We start from the raw sequence: 16,186 nt of genomic DNA on the forward strand, positions 1-16,186 counted from the left end.
GGAATTGGATGAAACTATTAATGCATCCCATTATCTATTTCTTCATTCAGCTATGAGAGCTAGAAATTGATAGAATTTATCCATTCTACTTCCTCCACTTCTTTAAAAGCTTCTCCAATCACACTTATTACAATCTCACACACTTCTTCTTCTTCCTGACCTTGCGCGCAGCGCTGAAAATCCAGTATAGATTTCGTGATATATCAGGTATAGTGGTTTGAACCAGCTCATGCTTCAGTCCAAGTGTTTTCCGTACGCCTTCCTTAAAGGGCTTAGTTTAATCAGTAGTGGTCCTATCACGGGTGTCACATTCATTTTGACCTATCCGGGAGACCCTATTTGATTAAGAGATCCATGCGATGCCAGAATCCGTCACTAAAGCACCGTATTGATAAATAGATACCCAGCTGAGGAGTAGATGAGGGGCAGTGAAATCCATCTAAAGAATGCCGTGGAAATGCTACTTGTTGAATATCCAAAATATAGGATATCGAAAGGTGATGCGAGCGCTAGCTCATCTTAGAAGTGAGGTGAAAGATTTCTTTGATTTCGCGATCGATCCTATTTTGCTGTTCGGTCTGTAAATGACCTTGAGTTGTTTTTCACATTTTTTCTACAGGTAATTGCAGATATTGACAAAGATGGTGTACATGAAATGGTGATTGCACTTTGACTCAAAAGCACTATTCGATAAGACGCAGTAGAACTGTGCACCCGTTTTTGTTTGAGTTTGAGGCGACCTATACTAAACTATAATAGCAAGGAGAGACAGCAGCTGATACCAGATCATACTACAGTACAGCTAGTGCGTGCTAAAACCCTCCTTGTGTACTAGGCTTATGAATAAACTAAACTGTTGAGACGTCTCTAGTGTAGGTGACAGGGAAGCCATGCTCGTTAGAAGAGAAAACATATGGTTTGAGCAAGCATGGGTTCAAGCTCTAGTGGATGGGTTTGATAGCTGAACGCAAGGATAATTCATCTACGTAGCTAGTTGGTTATGGTGGCGGAGAAGCCCCTCTTTAGCTAGATTGGGCTCCTTTACTACTTTATTTAACCCGGGGTTATGCCTAAAACCGGTATCTTATTATGCGTGTTCGACTAGTTCCATTTCTGATTCTCCTTCTTCGCTGGGGTCTACATACGAAAGAATGGAACACTCGACAGCTTCGATACTCAAATAACCAGCTCATTATGCTTAGGTTGGGTTAGGAAAACGAAGCTTTCCAAGGGACTAGTTCTTTCGCGCATCTGTTTCTCCATCCGTTCTCTTCACATAAGAAGCCAGCCGCCTACTCCTACTATTGGGTCGGTTGGTCGGTCAAGTGAACCACGCCCAGCAGGTGGGTATGCCGATAAGATTCCTTTGTTCGACGTACGTCCATATGAAGCAAGCGCTTCAAAACGAGGCTATTATGCTGAAACTAGGGCTCCCTCTGGACGGGTAGAGCGAGAGGGATAGCAAGCACTTGAAAAGGGAAGGAAGGGTCTTAGAACTACTGAAACAGTAGTAGAACTCTTCCAAAATCCAAATAGGAGAGTGAAAAACAAAAAGAAGACCATTGGGCTGGGGAAGACTCCCTCAATCACTCTGCTGGGCGATGCTTCTTACTCTACCTTTCAATTCCTTTGCCTTTCTTCTTCTGATCGATCCAATGGTTCGGACTAGGACGCGTAAACCCCGAAGGGAGATTGACCCTACCTAAGTATTTTCTTAGATAGAAGTGGTTGGTCAAGTGTGAGTCACGCCGGGGCGGGTAGACCCACTTTTAATAGCAACGCCCAGATCAATGGAAAATGGAAGTTTCTAGAATTGCTGCTCTGTTCTGTTCAAGAAGTCTTTCTCCAGGGTTCGGTTCAGAAGGCGGGATGGAAGAGAGAGAATGGGCTCATCGTGCGACAAGGTCGATCGATCACTCAAACTGTTCGGTATCTCTACAATTGAGTGAGCTGTGTTGCGAAGGAAAATGATGAAATTGCTTACTTTTCACAGGCGTGAATTCTATCTTCGATTAGATAGTTTCCATGCTTTTGATAAAAAGATGGGTTGGTATCTGAATGAAAGTCGGTGAGCAATCAATCTAGTGCTGTCCTCGGCAGACCAGGAAATGTAATAAACTTTGGAGCCTCATCATTGGAAAGATTGACAACTTAACGGTCTGAAAAACTATTCAAAGAGTGACTTTTAAGCCCCACTGGTTCGCTTTATTTTCAACGGACATTTCCTCCCTCGTCAGCAGCTTCATTACCTGCTAAGTCTGGAAGGGTAGTAAAATCACTCACAACAATCAATCTTTTCTTATGATACTGATACGATGCAAACGGTGACACCCCCAGATAATGTGTCTGTGCATTTGTGTCTGTCTTCCCTTAGATGTGAGGAATCGAATCTCTATTGAAATCTGGAATCACAAGGTATCCTTTCTTTAAAAACACATGAACGGGCGCCCTGAATGAATAAGAAATCGCTGCTATAACAGAGAGTTTCCCCAGATCATACAATGTGGTTCTCTACTTTCGGCTGGCTGGCAGATCAGCGTATTTATACGAAAGAGTAGACAAAGGTTCTGACAGGGGTAACTACTACCAAGAAGCGAACTCAGAGAGATGAAGAGAGAGAAGTTAGCCGCAACCGATCATCGGAGGAAGCAGGCTTACAAGAAACTGATGGGACGATCGGAAGAAGAGAGTGATAACAGGTTTCTAGTTGACAACCTTCCGCATTTCTTATTGGGATAGATTTCATACATTCCTATTTCCTTTACCCTCCCATGAGGAAAAGCTGGTGTGATTAAGGTTATCTAAAGAAAAGCTCATAGTGTTATGCCTTGTAGCTTATTCCACTCTCTATAGTAGTTCCCTTCGATTCAACGCAGTGAAGACAGTTTCAATCGGGTCGATGGACCCTTGGTTGTTTTTGTGATAAGTCGCTATTATCAAATAAATAGTCATTTCTTGCTCGATTCGAGAGGTGATTTCATTCCACAGTGACAATTCATGTTGAACGCGTCCTCCGGCATTTATGATTCTTCCTACAGAGGGCACTACTGGCAAAGAATAACCTTTCCACCCGACGATAGCTTGGCCAGATCTTCACGATAAATTTACTTACTCGCATCAAACAAAACCCTTTGATTAATTGCCAATAGCATCTTCTCTTGGCTTCCCCTCAACTGTTTGAACCAGACGTCCACCCCGAAACGAAATAGGTCTTGTGTCGGCCCCTCAGTTCTAGGCCGAAGTAGAGCGAACGTGTTTCCGCACGCGTCCAAATTCATATTCATATACAACCCATTTCTGGTGTCTAACGCATACCTAACCCGAGATGGCCAGAGACAACAAAGAGGGGAGTTTTGCTCGCCTCAGCTATGGATAAATCCAAGCGTTGAAGCAAACACACTCAGCTATAACACCCAGTTATAGGTTTTGGGAAAAGTCCTACCGATGTAATTATAGACAGCATAATTTGGCCTTCCTGGTAGGGACCCATGTTATACCCTAACCAACGCTTCTTCCTTCTCTTTCCATCCTTTGTAATACCCAAACGCACAAACAAGGACAACTTTCTTAATGATTGATATTCATGAACGCTTCCTTCTCAGGCTTGTGTTAGTTAAAGACCCCTAGCCCGCCGATAAGCCTGCTTGCTACTATCACTTTCGTCTTCGAAGTCTCCATTCCCAATATCTTTATTGTGTGGGTGTGAAGTTCCCAGGAGATACATAGGGTAATATCTATGACCAGGCAGCTACATCGAGTTTCTCTTCTTCCACTATCAGATCGGGTGTTTTCTCCGTTCGGTCGGCTTGGCTAGCCCGGAAGTAATACGAAGTGAACGGGAACCTTGCGCATGCAGCGCTAACAGCTTTCGACTCGAGTACAGTAGGAATAGTTTCCTTAACCTGAGTGACCAAAGGAAGAACGCTCTTGATACATTCCATTCGGAAGATCGCATTGAGTAGGTGGCTCCAGCCTGCCAGGAGCCCATCTTGAATAGTAAGTTCGGATTGCTAAGATAGGAGCAAAGCCGAACGTAAGCATCGGTACGGATCGACTGGCCCGCCCACCATCACCACCGGAACTTTCACCTCTCGGCTCAGAGAGTTTATCGCATCCATATCTTCTTGGGGCTTTCAGGTATCTTTTATAGATTCCTTGAGATGGAGGCACTAGTGTGACTTTAGGTGACCTAAGTTACTTAAGATGACTTTCGGAGTAGTTCTGCTCGAGCTGCGGGTAATTCATTTTCCAGATGGTGCTTCTCAATAGAAGGATCGATACGGGTAGGACCACTAACCAACAGGAAAGCATCTCCAGATCCGATATGAGAACTTGCTTCTCTATACGAAATTCATTAAATGAAAAGGTAACTATATGCGCTCTATGCGCTTTGTCTTCATCACCATTATATCCTTTTTATCTCTTGTGGAACGACTTGGGAAAGTTGCCCAGAAAGACAATAAAACTCCCGTATTCGCCCTTTCTTGCTTGCCCCTAACCAGAATAAAGGTCACAATGAAACTTTGATAAATTGGACTCCGCTAAGACCCGCTTGATATGAGTAGATTGCCCCGAGTATTTTACTTTGACAAGACAAAATCACTTGTTTTTTTAGCTATATGAGAAAGAGCTGGCGTGTACCCGAACCCCCCTCCTAGTAGCAAAACAGATCAATACCTCGATTCGTATCTACTCACCGGGCGGAAAAAACATAACATAGCATTTCTCATAAATAGACAGTTTTCGTTGAAACGGTCATTTCCAAGTTCAAGATGTTGTTTCCCTGTGAAGAATTCCGCTATCTTGGCATGTTGGTACCAAAATACTACCTATGCTGACAGCTAGCAATCGATAAGCCATCTAGCTTCTCTCCGCTATGGTGACGGCTTATAACACGTCGATCCAGCTTTTCTTCCTGGCGTAGTAGAGGAAGGTCCATTGGGCGTAGAGAGAGTACCATGTGATCAGTCTGTAATGCTTATTGGAAAGTGCTCTCTATCGTCCGGGTCGTGAAAAACACATGTTCTGACTTCTCTTCTGAGAAAATGGGGTGGATCATCTTCAAAAGCAACTCTGCAAGCAAAAGCCGCCTCACAAGCGCATACCTTTCTCCCTTGGAGCAGAAGTCATCGTACTCCACTTCAAGATGCTCCTTGGTGGTCGCTCTCCGAAGCAACGTCGCTTGAATACGAGACACATCACTCCTCAAGCACGTTTCGAGCAAGCAAGACAACACTAGCTTCTACGACTCCGAGTTAAAGAGCGAGTATTCTCCAAGGCGACATTGTCCTCAAAAAGGTCGTGTATCCACAGTCCCAAAGCAAGCTCCGCCTAAAATGGGAAGTGTTGCATCGTGTCACAGTCCTAGGATCCAGAGCTCACCGCCTGTCCTCCATGGAAGGTTCCTCCTGGAGCTTCTGATTGTACAAGCAAGGCACGCACAAGTCCAACTATGTATGATTACAGGGCATCAACCCCACTGATCATCCCACGGGCGAATTGTTGTTTAAGCACGAAAATGGAATAAGAAAGTAAGTTCTGATATCGTAGTGCTCGCGCGCCTACGTGTACTGCTAACGGATTCAAGAACCGGTGCTCCCTCCGAGAGTAAGTCACTCCAGTGGAATCAGCAGATACCGGGTCCTAGTTCCCTAAGTGGTTACCCGCTTGTGTTCCTTTATATGACCACTAGAGCCGGTAGAGGATCAAACGGAGGTAGAACTTAGCAATCCAGCCTACTCACCCGACTCGGTCCACCCGTATGCGAGGTTTGGGTCTCCTACGAGACGTGGTAGGTAGGCAATCTCCTACTATGCGTTTTTCATCCCACTCCCTCTATCAACATAAGTAAATGTGCATAAAAGAAATACAACTGCTCAGTCAAATCTCTATGCGCCAATACATGGAAAGATCAAAGCCTCGCGGGACACGTAAAGAGACCTACCCACCACCCTTGTGCGTGCGAACCTAACAAGAGATGCTGATGCCAGCTACACCGCGCTTTCTTTCCGACCGACCTGACGTTCCGAGGAGAAGAAGGAATGGTTGTATGCATGCGCCGGACGCCTATAAAAAAGTAAAAGAAACCATGGATGGGGAGAAAGAAATCCCTACTTACTTGACAGGTTTCCGGGTCTCAGAAACATAGAAAGGATTTCACAAATAGGATAAATGTCCAGTGAGGACATCTCCTTGCTTGCTTTTTCATTGACTGATTCTAGTGGCTGGCCCAGTGAGAGAATTACCAGTGTCTGTCATTAGACTTTATCTTTCCACGGTGAACTCCTTTGTTGTTGAAAATCGGCTGGCTGGATTGACCTTTGGGATTGAGTCACTCATACATTGAATCAGAGTATTTCGTATAACTCTTACTTAACAGACTTAGTGGACTGATTGATTGTTTCTTAGTTAGGATTTTCTATTCCTCCTAGCTTGCGAAATTCCCCTCTGCACTTGCAGCTTTAATAAGAAGTAGTAGATGGGAGTAAGGGCTCGGCTGGTGAGTAGTAGGAGTAAGGGCCCGGCTAGTGAGAACTAGCTTATACTATCTTTCTGGTGTAAGAGCATCTCGCTTATACTTTCGGAGATCTCTCTCGTAATTCGTAGATCTAAAAGCCTAATCTAGAAAAGGGTTTTTCTCAGAGCCATAAGTCAAAATAATAAGTCCAAATTCCGCAAGAGCTTGACAAGCAATCCTTCCTACACAACTCATCGGCGGTGTGACCTGCTTGACTTTTATCTTCGATTCAACCTTGGTATTCTCCTTTCTGAAACTTACTAAGACTATTGAAAGCTTTTTCAATGATTCAAAAAAGCATCCCTAGTATAAGAAGCTGTACCTGACCTACTCCTACTATAGTATTAGAAAAAATAAGAAGCTTTCAAAACACCACTACTATATCTAATATGCCCCGCCAGACCAAGAGTGAGGAGCTTGACTGAACCTCTGAGCGAGCTATTAGTACCTTCTTCCTGAAGAGTAGTAGCCTTCATTCATAGCCTGACCAACTCGTTCGTACGCTAGTCAGCTATGAATTTCTAGTCAGGTTGCTATTCCCTTCTATGGAAGGCTTTTGACCACTATCATACATGACTTTTTTTCGCCCTTCTTTTTAGAACTCATATAATACTGCTGCCCTTTCACTTGCTTCTGCCTTTTCACAAGAATTAAGATAGTGTCCTCCCTGAATTGAGAAAGAAGAGAGAATACCTATGTGCTGCTATGCCTATGGTCCAGAATTGCTATCCGTACGACCTTGGTCTTTGATTGTATAAAAAATACATACTAAGCAAGTAAGCCTGCCTAAAAGCATTTCTTTTTTACACCTCTTCTCTCGATTTGAAGAGATTACACATCACTGTGAACGAACTTATTCACTCTTCGAAGCCCCCACCACCTTCTTTCTTTGAGCTGAGCACTTTACTTCGGCTGTGGTCATTGCCTACCGGTAAACTCCCACTTCCTTATTTTGTTCGAGGGAGGCCATACATCTTCCTTCTTTGGTTGGATCCAGGTCAGAAAGTTATAGGAAGGTTGTGTGCGCAAACAAGTCTGAATTAAGAAGAAGGGGAGCGAGCAGTACACTACCCATTTGGGTATTGGCAAATCACAGTCATACTTCTTAGAGCGGGGTGGAGCACCAGCACCTTAAGCTGCACAAGTATCTTAGTAAGATAGACACCGATTAAGAAACCGAGAAGTCTAGATTATGGAGACTCTCTAAGTTTTTCTCTGATTTCCTGTGTCTGTACTACTTCACTTTAGACCCAGCATATTGTATGTATCCTTCGCCCTTATTTTAAGTTCAGAGAATCCGCCTTCACCCTTCGGAGAAAACATGGTGGCCGGAGACAAGGTATGTAGATTAATAGAGTAGCTCTTACTTTTTGAATATATCATTGATCAAAACTTGGTTCTCATGGATGAAGTGTTTGAGTAGACAAAAGAAGAAGAAGCTGCTACACGAAGTGAAAACCGGTGCTAAGAGCAGGATATTCTTATCTATGAGAGAGAACTGCTTGGCCCACGATGAGAGAGAACTGGTAGAGAAGTGCTAAAAGTAAGTGTAAGTTAACGAGCATGAACCTCCTCGTTGAGCAGCCGCCTGAGCTTTCTCTTTGTTTAGAATTGAAAGAGAAGTTTTTGGTAGTGGGGTGCGTGGTGTATTAAAAGTGGATATAGACCCCGGACAAGAAAGCCTTTTCTTAAGCACAAATGCGGTACTATTTTTAGCAAGCAATCTCTTCTACAATAGGCGGTCTGATCAATCCAAAATATTGAGGCTGGATTGAGATTTCTCTCTAAATCAAACCGGATTGGAATGCAGGTATAAACCAGCAGCAACCAATAGAGGAGTCAGCCGGTTATGATGCAGCAACAGGTAGACCACTCAGAGACTGAATACAGCTAACATTAGCAGCAAGTGCACCATCACTAACAGGAATCGTAATGGTCTCAAGCATGTGCTTCCTTTCTTCTTGAAGGACCTTGTTTTAAACTTTCTTAATGTTAGGAAGTAGAAGTACGGTGAAATAGATCGAGTATCAAGTATATTAGTGTGTAAGGGTTTCAATGCAGACTTTGATGGGGATCAAATGGCTCTTTCTGGAATTTACTTTTGAAAGCCATCAACCAGAGAACGAGAAAGAAGCACTGCCGCCCGGCCAAGGGCGAAAACAAACCACAAGGCCAGACACAAGGCGACCCAGACCATCGCCAACGTTCATAAAAGGACCGATGCAACTGCAAGCGTGGCCCGCTTGACCTGAATGAAAACCAGAACATTCGTATGTGAGACCTACAAGATCCCTCATAACCCAAACGAAACCGTGGCTACTGTGTACGAAAAGAAAGAGAGATGAATCTACTTGGAGGCTACTGGTTTAGTACCGACTAGCAGAACAAACATACGGCTCGGCCAAAAGAACCATACCAAGACAAATACCAATCGAGACTTCGTGTTCCAATCGAAACGAGCAAACCTGGGGAAGATAGCAAGATTAGCAGAACGGGAACCCCCCATGGGGAAGGGCTCTGAGACGCACCACAGAGCCCGTAGCAGCTACTTTTAAGGTTTATCGCCCATCGGCCCAGAAATCCATAGAAAGACGATTGAGATTAGTGAATGGCATCGATCTGAAGTTCATAGAATCTCTAGCGTCTCTTTGTTCGTAACAAATGAGTAACTTAAACTACTAATGTGACGAATAGTGCCAGGCGTAGTGTATCACTGGAATTCGATCAGTCTGTTGGAAAGGGATCACTCTCTGATTCTGCTTCAAGTCCTGTGCGTGCCTGTTTCGAAGAATGCTATTCGCTCTAGTGTCCTGTGCCTGTTTCGAAGAATGCTATTCGCTCTAGTGGAAAAAGTAGCGATTTATGGCCATGATCCCGACCCGAACCCTCAAATGATGACGAACGGCTGACTTCACGTAGAACCCGTTATGCCAATCTGGATTCCACATCTGCTACAAGAAAATCGTCTTGAAAGATTGCAAATCAAGCATTCGTCCTTAGCTCAAGGATTGGATTACCGCAGTTCCTGAAAGATATCGTGCCAACAGAAAGATCTCGTTCCCGTAGATTCCGTTCGTTCCAGCAATCGTGCCGGAACTCACTGATCCATTCAAAGGATTTCTTTACCACTGCTCCCGATGGCCAAAGGACCGATATCTTCTTCTCACGCCTAGCAAAGATCGAGTTCTGTTCTCACTTCACTTAATGAGCCTATTTCTCTGTGTTTATACCCGTTTAGATAGATGGGCTCTAAGGGAGAAGTGGCGCACTTTCTCGAGCTATCTAAGCATCCAGGGAAGTGATTCCACAATCTAGAGAGATTCTCCTCTTTTCTTTTTCAGAGTTGAGCTCAGGCTAAGGCCAAGCATGGATCAATGTTTGTCAAATCATTCTCTGTTGAGTTGAGTCCTCGCCGAAGGTGCCGTGCCGTATAGTACTTCTCCGGTTATAGGTGATAGGTGCATGGCTTCCGCTCATAAAGAATGAGTGAGACCGGCGCTCAATCAATCAGCCACCAGTAGAGGATAAAGGAAAAAGGGGTTCATCAATGAGAGGTGCATGAGATTCTGTATTGGCCAACTCTTTCTAACTATCACTAGGCCGGATACTCCGATTCTCTGTGGACGATTTCCTTCTCTCTCGTTCAATGCCCTTTGGTCTCGAGGATCACCATTTGGTGGGGTTGGGGTCACACCCGAAGTCGTATTGGAGAATTGAGCGGAACTACTTCCATGTGCACTCTTTTATCGGGTCAGGAAGCCCTGTTTTTGAAGCAGGAAGACCTCTTCGTCATCATTATTGGGGTATGGGCCCTAAATCATTGGAAAAGACGGTTTTATTTAGGGAATTGACACGATATCGCCTCCTTCTGTACTAACAAGGGAATGGATGAGTTCACTTAAGAAGCAGGCCTGGCCGGTACTAAAACAGAGAAGTCAGCTCAGGTTTCATCTCATCTAAGCAGCAGCCAAGCGATGATTCTGGAATCGTGCCATGCTTGACAGTTGGACTTCTCGCCATACATAGAAATGAACTGCTGATGAGCTAGCTATCCCCGATATGATCTGGTACTAGACTTCACACATGTTGCCATCGTATAATCGGAGAATCAACGCTGCTGTCTACCTTCGGAAAGCAAAATAGATGATTTTCGATACTAGGATGACTACTCCCGAGGCCTGTTTTAACTAAAGAATTTACAGGTGGCCCGGTCGGTAAACTATTCCCGAGAGAGGAGAAGCAGAAACATCAATCTGTATTTTCGTATCATATTCCAGCAGCTCCAATGCCTTAGAGCGGGATCTGCTGCTCTGTTCCCTTAGATGCAATAGTTTACTGATCCGGTTTTCCCTAATTTCAATAGTGAGGAGGATGTCTAATAAAAATACTATATTCTAGTATCTGACCAAAGGGAAGAATGAAAATAAATAGAGATAGAGGTCTCGGAAGTAGGGCCTATTAAAAGTACAGTGCCTTCTTGTTCTTGTTCTTCTGATCGATTGATTCAATTGGATTAAAGGGAAGAGAACACCAAAACTACTAGCGAAAAGCACTTTCACCTGGCTAGCACTTAGCAAGGTTAGTTTAGTTTGCTTGGAAGGGGAGCATTCCAAATGCATAACTCGAAATGACACTGAAGACTAAAGCTAGAACATCTATAGTGACAGACGAGGGTGAATCGTAACTAGAAGAAGGCCTCCGAACTGCTTCAAATCAAGAAATTGTGGGGAGCTTTTGGTCAAGTCTTGGAAGGGACTCCCATCCCAGAGTGTGAAAGCTCTCGGGAGAAGGGAATCGACAACACAACTGGAGCTGCCCTTTCTTTGGTTTAGTAAGAAGCTTCCTCAAGTATGTCGATTTGTAGTACGGTCAGTTCACTCGAATCCACTGACTTCATGCACGGGGACTCGACCATCAATCCTTTCTTGTGACGAGCTGTGACTGGGTGCTCTGAAACCTCCTTAAAAGGAGGGGCGGTGGGGTAAGGTAATTGAAGTAACTAGCCAGTATTAAGATTAGGCATAAGCATAATAAACTGATGCATCCGAAGACGGTGAATCTAGAATAGAGGCCGGGTGGGGAAGCAAAAGATGCAAGAGAGCCTTTTTCCGGGAAGGAAGGGACGGCCGAGAACGATGTCCTTTCTCGTGCCTAATGCCTAATGCCTAAGCGGGAGCGCCCCTCTGTCTGCTACTTTACACTACTCCTTGAACGTGTCCTCTCGGCTCTCCTCGAAACTATTCCGAAGTTTTGAATTCCATTTCTATGGATAGGTTCTAAGCATATGAGAGAAAGGCGGATGAAAGGCAGTGACCCTAAGTTCTGAATCTTGCCCTGAATAAGTAGGGTTTCGGGGAAGTTAGAAGCCTTTCGGGCTGAATAGGGGCGGTGAGAGGGTGTAGTGTAGTAAAGGAGGTGGGCTTAGAGCCAGCAAGCAAAGTAAGGCAAAGCTTTATCGCGAAGAGGGCAGATGAATGAATTGGTTCCAGGGTATGCCTTCCGAGGTATGCCGGGCAATAAGGGCAAGGAAGGCTGCGGGAAGAGTTTCAGGACTAGGCCAGAGGACTCCTGTCCATAAGGCTAGGAAGGCAGGAGCAAAAAGATTGAACTAGCCCACGCATCTGCTCCCCTCTCAATCCACCAATAACTCCCATCTCCCAGCATCTCATTCCCCCACCCCGTCGTCGAGAGCAGCCAGCCCTTCTCAATAGAATCCATGTGCCATTGCCTGAATGTCAATCTGCCCCTCCTGTCCGAAAAGAAGCATATCCGAATAAAGGTACCAAGGTAACCCTTAGAGTCAAAGCATTTTTAGCTAGTAAGGACTTACTGAAAAAGGCTCAAAAAAATAGGAATCAGTTGGAGGAAACTAAGGACCAGGTTCACATTATCAGTGAGCGCGGATAAGAACGTTTCCTGGAATTCCACATCCCATATTGACTCTACCATCCCTAACGTTGGCCACTAAGTCCAATCTGACCTATCTCAAATAAGATCTTTTAGGATCAATTGGTTAGGCATCCCTCTTATTTGTTTGCATAAGGCCACTAGCCATCTAGTGTTCGCTATCCTTCATCTTTCGATTAGCGAGATGATCTTAAAAACTACAGGCCTGAAATTTGCCTTTCTTAAGACCCTGTTGAACATATTTTCAAAATGTTCCATCATTGGGTATAAGTAGAATCTTCATAGCCCAAAAAAAACACAGTCAAAGTCAAACGTTTGTCGGTGGCACAGGGTTGTGTTTGAAGAAATGGAGTTTCGTTGTTCGTCACATGAAACTCTGCACTTAGGGATCAGCCTCACAAATATGCTCTTCGAGCTTTGAAACCGTCTTCTTTGTGGACTCGGCTGTAGGCTATATATCCATGGCTTGTTGAGATCCCCTTCCTCCTTCCTTTCTCACTGGAAAAAGCAGTAGTTGTCAATCGACGACCAGTTATCAATCAATCTGATGAAGGTAACAATATCCTCCTTGAAATCCATATAATCATTCCCTGGAAAATCCACCAGATTCTCCCTCCTCTTATGGCTCAAAGGCTCAACCTGGCTAGTAAGTCGGCATAGGAGAGGAGCACTCATTCATCTTGTGGTGGGCTGGCTTACTACTCCCCGATATTAGCTCTCAGCAGTTAAGCAATTCCGAAATCAGTTTGTTGCCCTACAAAGTCTTTGACCTTGGGTATATGAGTAGGAGACTTAGGACAGTAGCGTCGATAGGCAGTAGGGCAAGCTGCCGGATTGACAGACAGTTATTAGGACAGTGGGTAAGCTACTTAGGCTAGGGAATAGGTACACATAGGTCAGATACACGGGCAAGTCTCAATAACCTAAGTAGGAGTTGATGAGTGACTTTCTTCTTCTCTATTCCTTCTTACTGGACTGGACGGATTCCTTTCTGTAAACTGAGTTAATGGAGTCAAGAAAGAAGCTAGTACAGTAGGCATTCTTATTCCGTAAAATAAGTCACTGGTAGGCAAGACTTTCTCTCGAGAGTCAGAGCTTCGAGACGACTTTCGCAGATGTTCAATCTTGCGAGGCGTATGAGCCAGATTTTTAGTACTCTCCCGACCTGTTAGAGGCCACCCTAATAAGCGGAGATTGCCGGGAAAATGTTGCTCAACAAGACAGTAACCAACTCGAAAAAGGAGACCCTGGCATAACAAGTGGTGATCTCTGTACTAGAATAGAAGCCCTACTAATTGTGAAGAACCCACAGCCGGGAGCGTTAGCAACTGGATTTTACCACACTCCGTTATACCCTCCCTTGGGGGATGGCTTGGTGCTAATGTAGGACTTTCGGAGACCTTCCGCTTGCTGTTTTGGTCCAGCCTGAGTGGCCATAACTTCTACTGTGATTTAGTTTGGAGCGGTCTTGCTCTTGTTGTTCCGTTGTTGCACGTCCTATTCTGATATTTAGGACCAAGAGGTACTGGATTCTCTTTCGGATAGGCCCTGAAAGGAGAAGAAAGGCTGAAATGCCAACGGACGTCTGTCTATTCTCTAATTCACCCGATCCCTATCCGCTTTCCAAAAAGGAAGAATGCATGAACCACGGCAGAGGAGAAAGGACGGATCACCTGCCGATCTTTTACAAAACTATGCCAGAAAGGATATAAAGATTGACCGGTACAAAAGCCATCTCCATCAATCTACGCTCATTAAGGAGAGGGTTCCTTAGAGAATAAAATGGGGAGCGAACGAAAAAGATGTGTGGCTGAGGTGTTGGGAGCCCCCAATAGAGAAGGACGATGCGGAAAGGGATGATGGGAAAGTGACAAGACTGGACTTCGACTCGTTTAAAAAGAGTTGTAGCCGTACGGAATTCCAATTGGAATGGACCCATCTCATGATACAAGTTACCCTGGATTTCTTTCTATTCCTATTTCGCCGGGCAATTCTAGTTTTTGTTATGATGATCTCATGGATAGTAGTATTGAGTTCTATAAACAGATTGATAGTAGGTTTTAAGATAGCTTAGCCCTTGCTATGATTCAATTTGTATTGGAGAAGAGGGGCGCCAACCCTATGTGGAATGTAGCTATGCTGTACTTCTTCCTACTAGCTACGGTGCAGCACCTGTTCCTAGCTACGATGCTGCTCCTGTCCGCCCCTTGATTTATCACCGCTTTGGTCTTTTATTGGTCATTGATTTATAGACGGGAGGATAAGTACCCTGGCTCGACCCCAGATATCGATTTAGCATTCCATTATCGGATCTCCGAAACGGGAAACAAGAAAAGTAATCGAAATCGTGTGCCAGCGGGACATACGAAATTCACACTTTTTGACTCTCAATCCACAGGTGGAGATACCAGGGGTGGGTTTTCATGGCCTATAGTCTCCCCTGCCGACGAAGCACGAACTACTTGTTGAAATCGCGGATCCAAATCTTGCATTTCTCCTTTACTCGTCAAAGGCCTCGTATTGTTATTCCCATGATTCATGTGGGCTATCTGCTCTTTATTGTAGGGTCCTACTCCCACCTATCCTTAAAAAACGATGTGAGTGGCTCACACTAATCAAATGTACAAGTAACTGACCCTTATCAAGCTTTCCACACATAGTATTTTGATCTAAGATTGCAATTCTTCCATGTTTCCGCAGTAGCATACTGTTCCATGGAGCTAGGGTCCAAAATAGGAATCAACAAGTGTTTCCACGACTCTACCGCCCGGCCAATCCTGTTCCACTGAATCCCCTCCCTTTTTCATGGCCACATATCTTTATGGCTAAGGAGTGGGAAATCTTTCTCCTGTTACACAAATCAAATGTTTCATTTCATCCGGGAAAAGCCACCTCTTTCTCCACAAACAATGTCTTTGTCATTTGATCCAGTTTTTATCCGTTAGATAGGAACAGCTTTGCTAAATACTGAGAACTCTCGAATAGAATATGAGAAGGGAAAGATCCTTTACATAAGGAACTATTGATCATAGGTGTACACGCTGAAAAGAATTGAATGAAACTCTCTTGTTTCGTCAACTTTGATATCATTAGCTGTCTCTGTAGCTGGCTCTCATGTCTGGTGTTCCAAGTAAAAACTTTTCAACTAGCTGGGTCACCGCTATTTTAAACCCTGACTTGGAATCAGAGCCATAAATGAGTGATTCGGTCGGACGGACGATTGAGTTCTTAAAGCTTGGATCGACACTTCTTGTGTTGAAACAAACACGCTGTTGCTAGCGCCCTCAATGCTCTCTTCGATCCTTCGCAAACATAGCTCCTTCTACGGGAGATAACTTTCGATCACTTTCATCTCAATTCGTTTCATTGGCTGGTCGAGTGGATGATTAGACACAGGCGGAGTATTCAAGTTGTCCCTACTTCAAGTTGTCCCTACTAACTAACGGGTCTAATTATCGCTGGCTCACAGGCTCCTTCGAAGCAAACATTCGCTGCGCCCCTCGCATTTAAGCTCTTGCTTTGTCCTGCGGCCTGCCCTCTAAGCAAAAGCAAGATCTAGACAAGAGTGAAAAGCAGTCAGAATATTAATAATCTAAAAAGGCCTTCCTTGGTTGTGTAGCTAATCCCCCTCCTTGACAAGAACAGAATTTTTGCATCTTCAAACTGGTTATGGGTGATACCCTCATTCCCCATTAACTCACTAGAAAGCCCTTTGAATAAGCCTCAGGAACACCCATTCCTTTCGGATCAGGGGGTGGTTGT

The sequence above is a fragment of the Triticum urartu genome, chromosome 7, assembly GCF_003073215.2.
Source record: "Triticum urartu cultivar G1812 chromosome 7, Tu2.1, whole genome shotgun sequence".
NCBI lineage: Eukaryota > Viridiplantae > Streptophyta > Magnoliopsida > Poales > Poaceae > Triticum > Triticum urartu.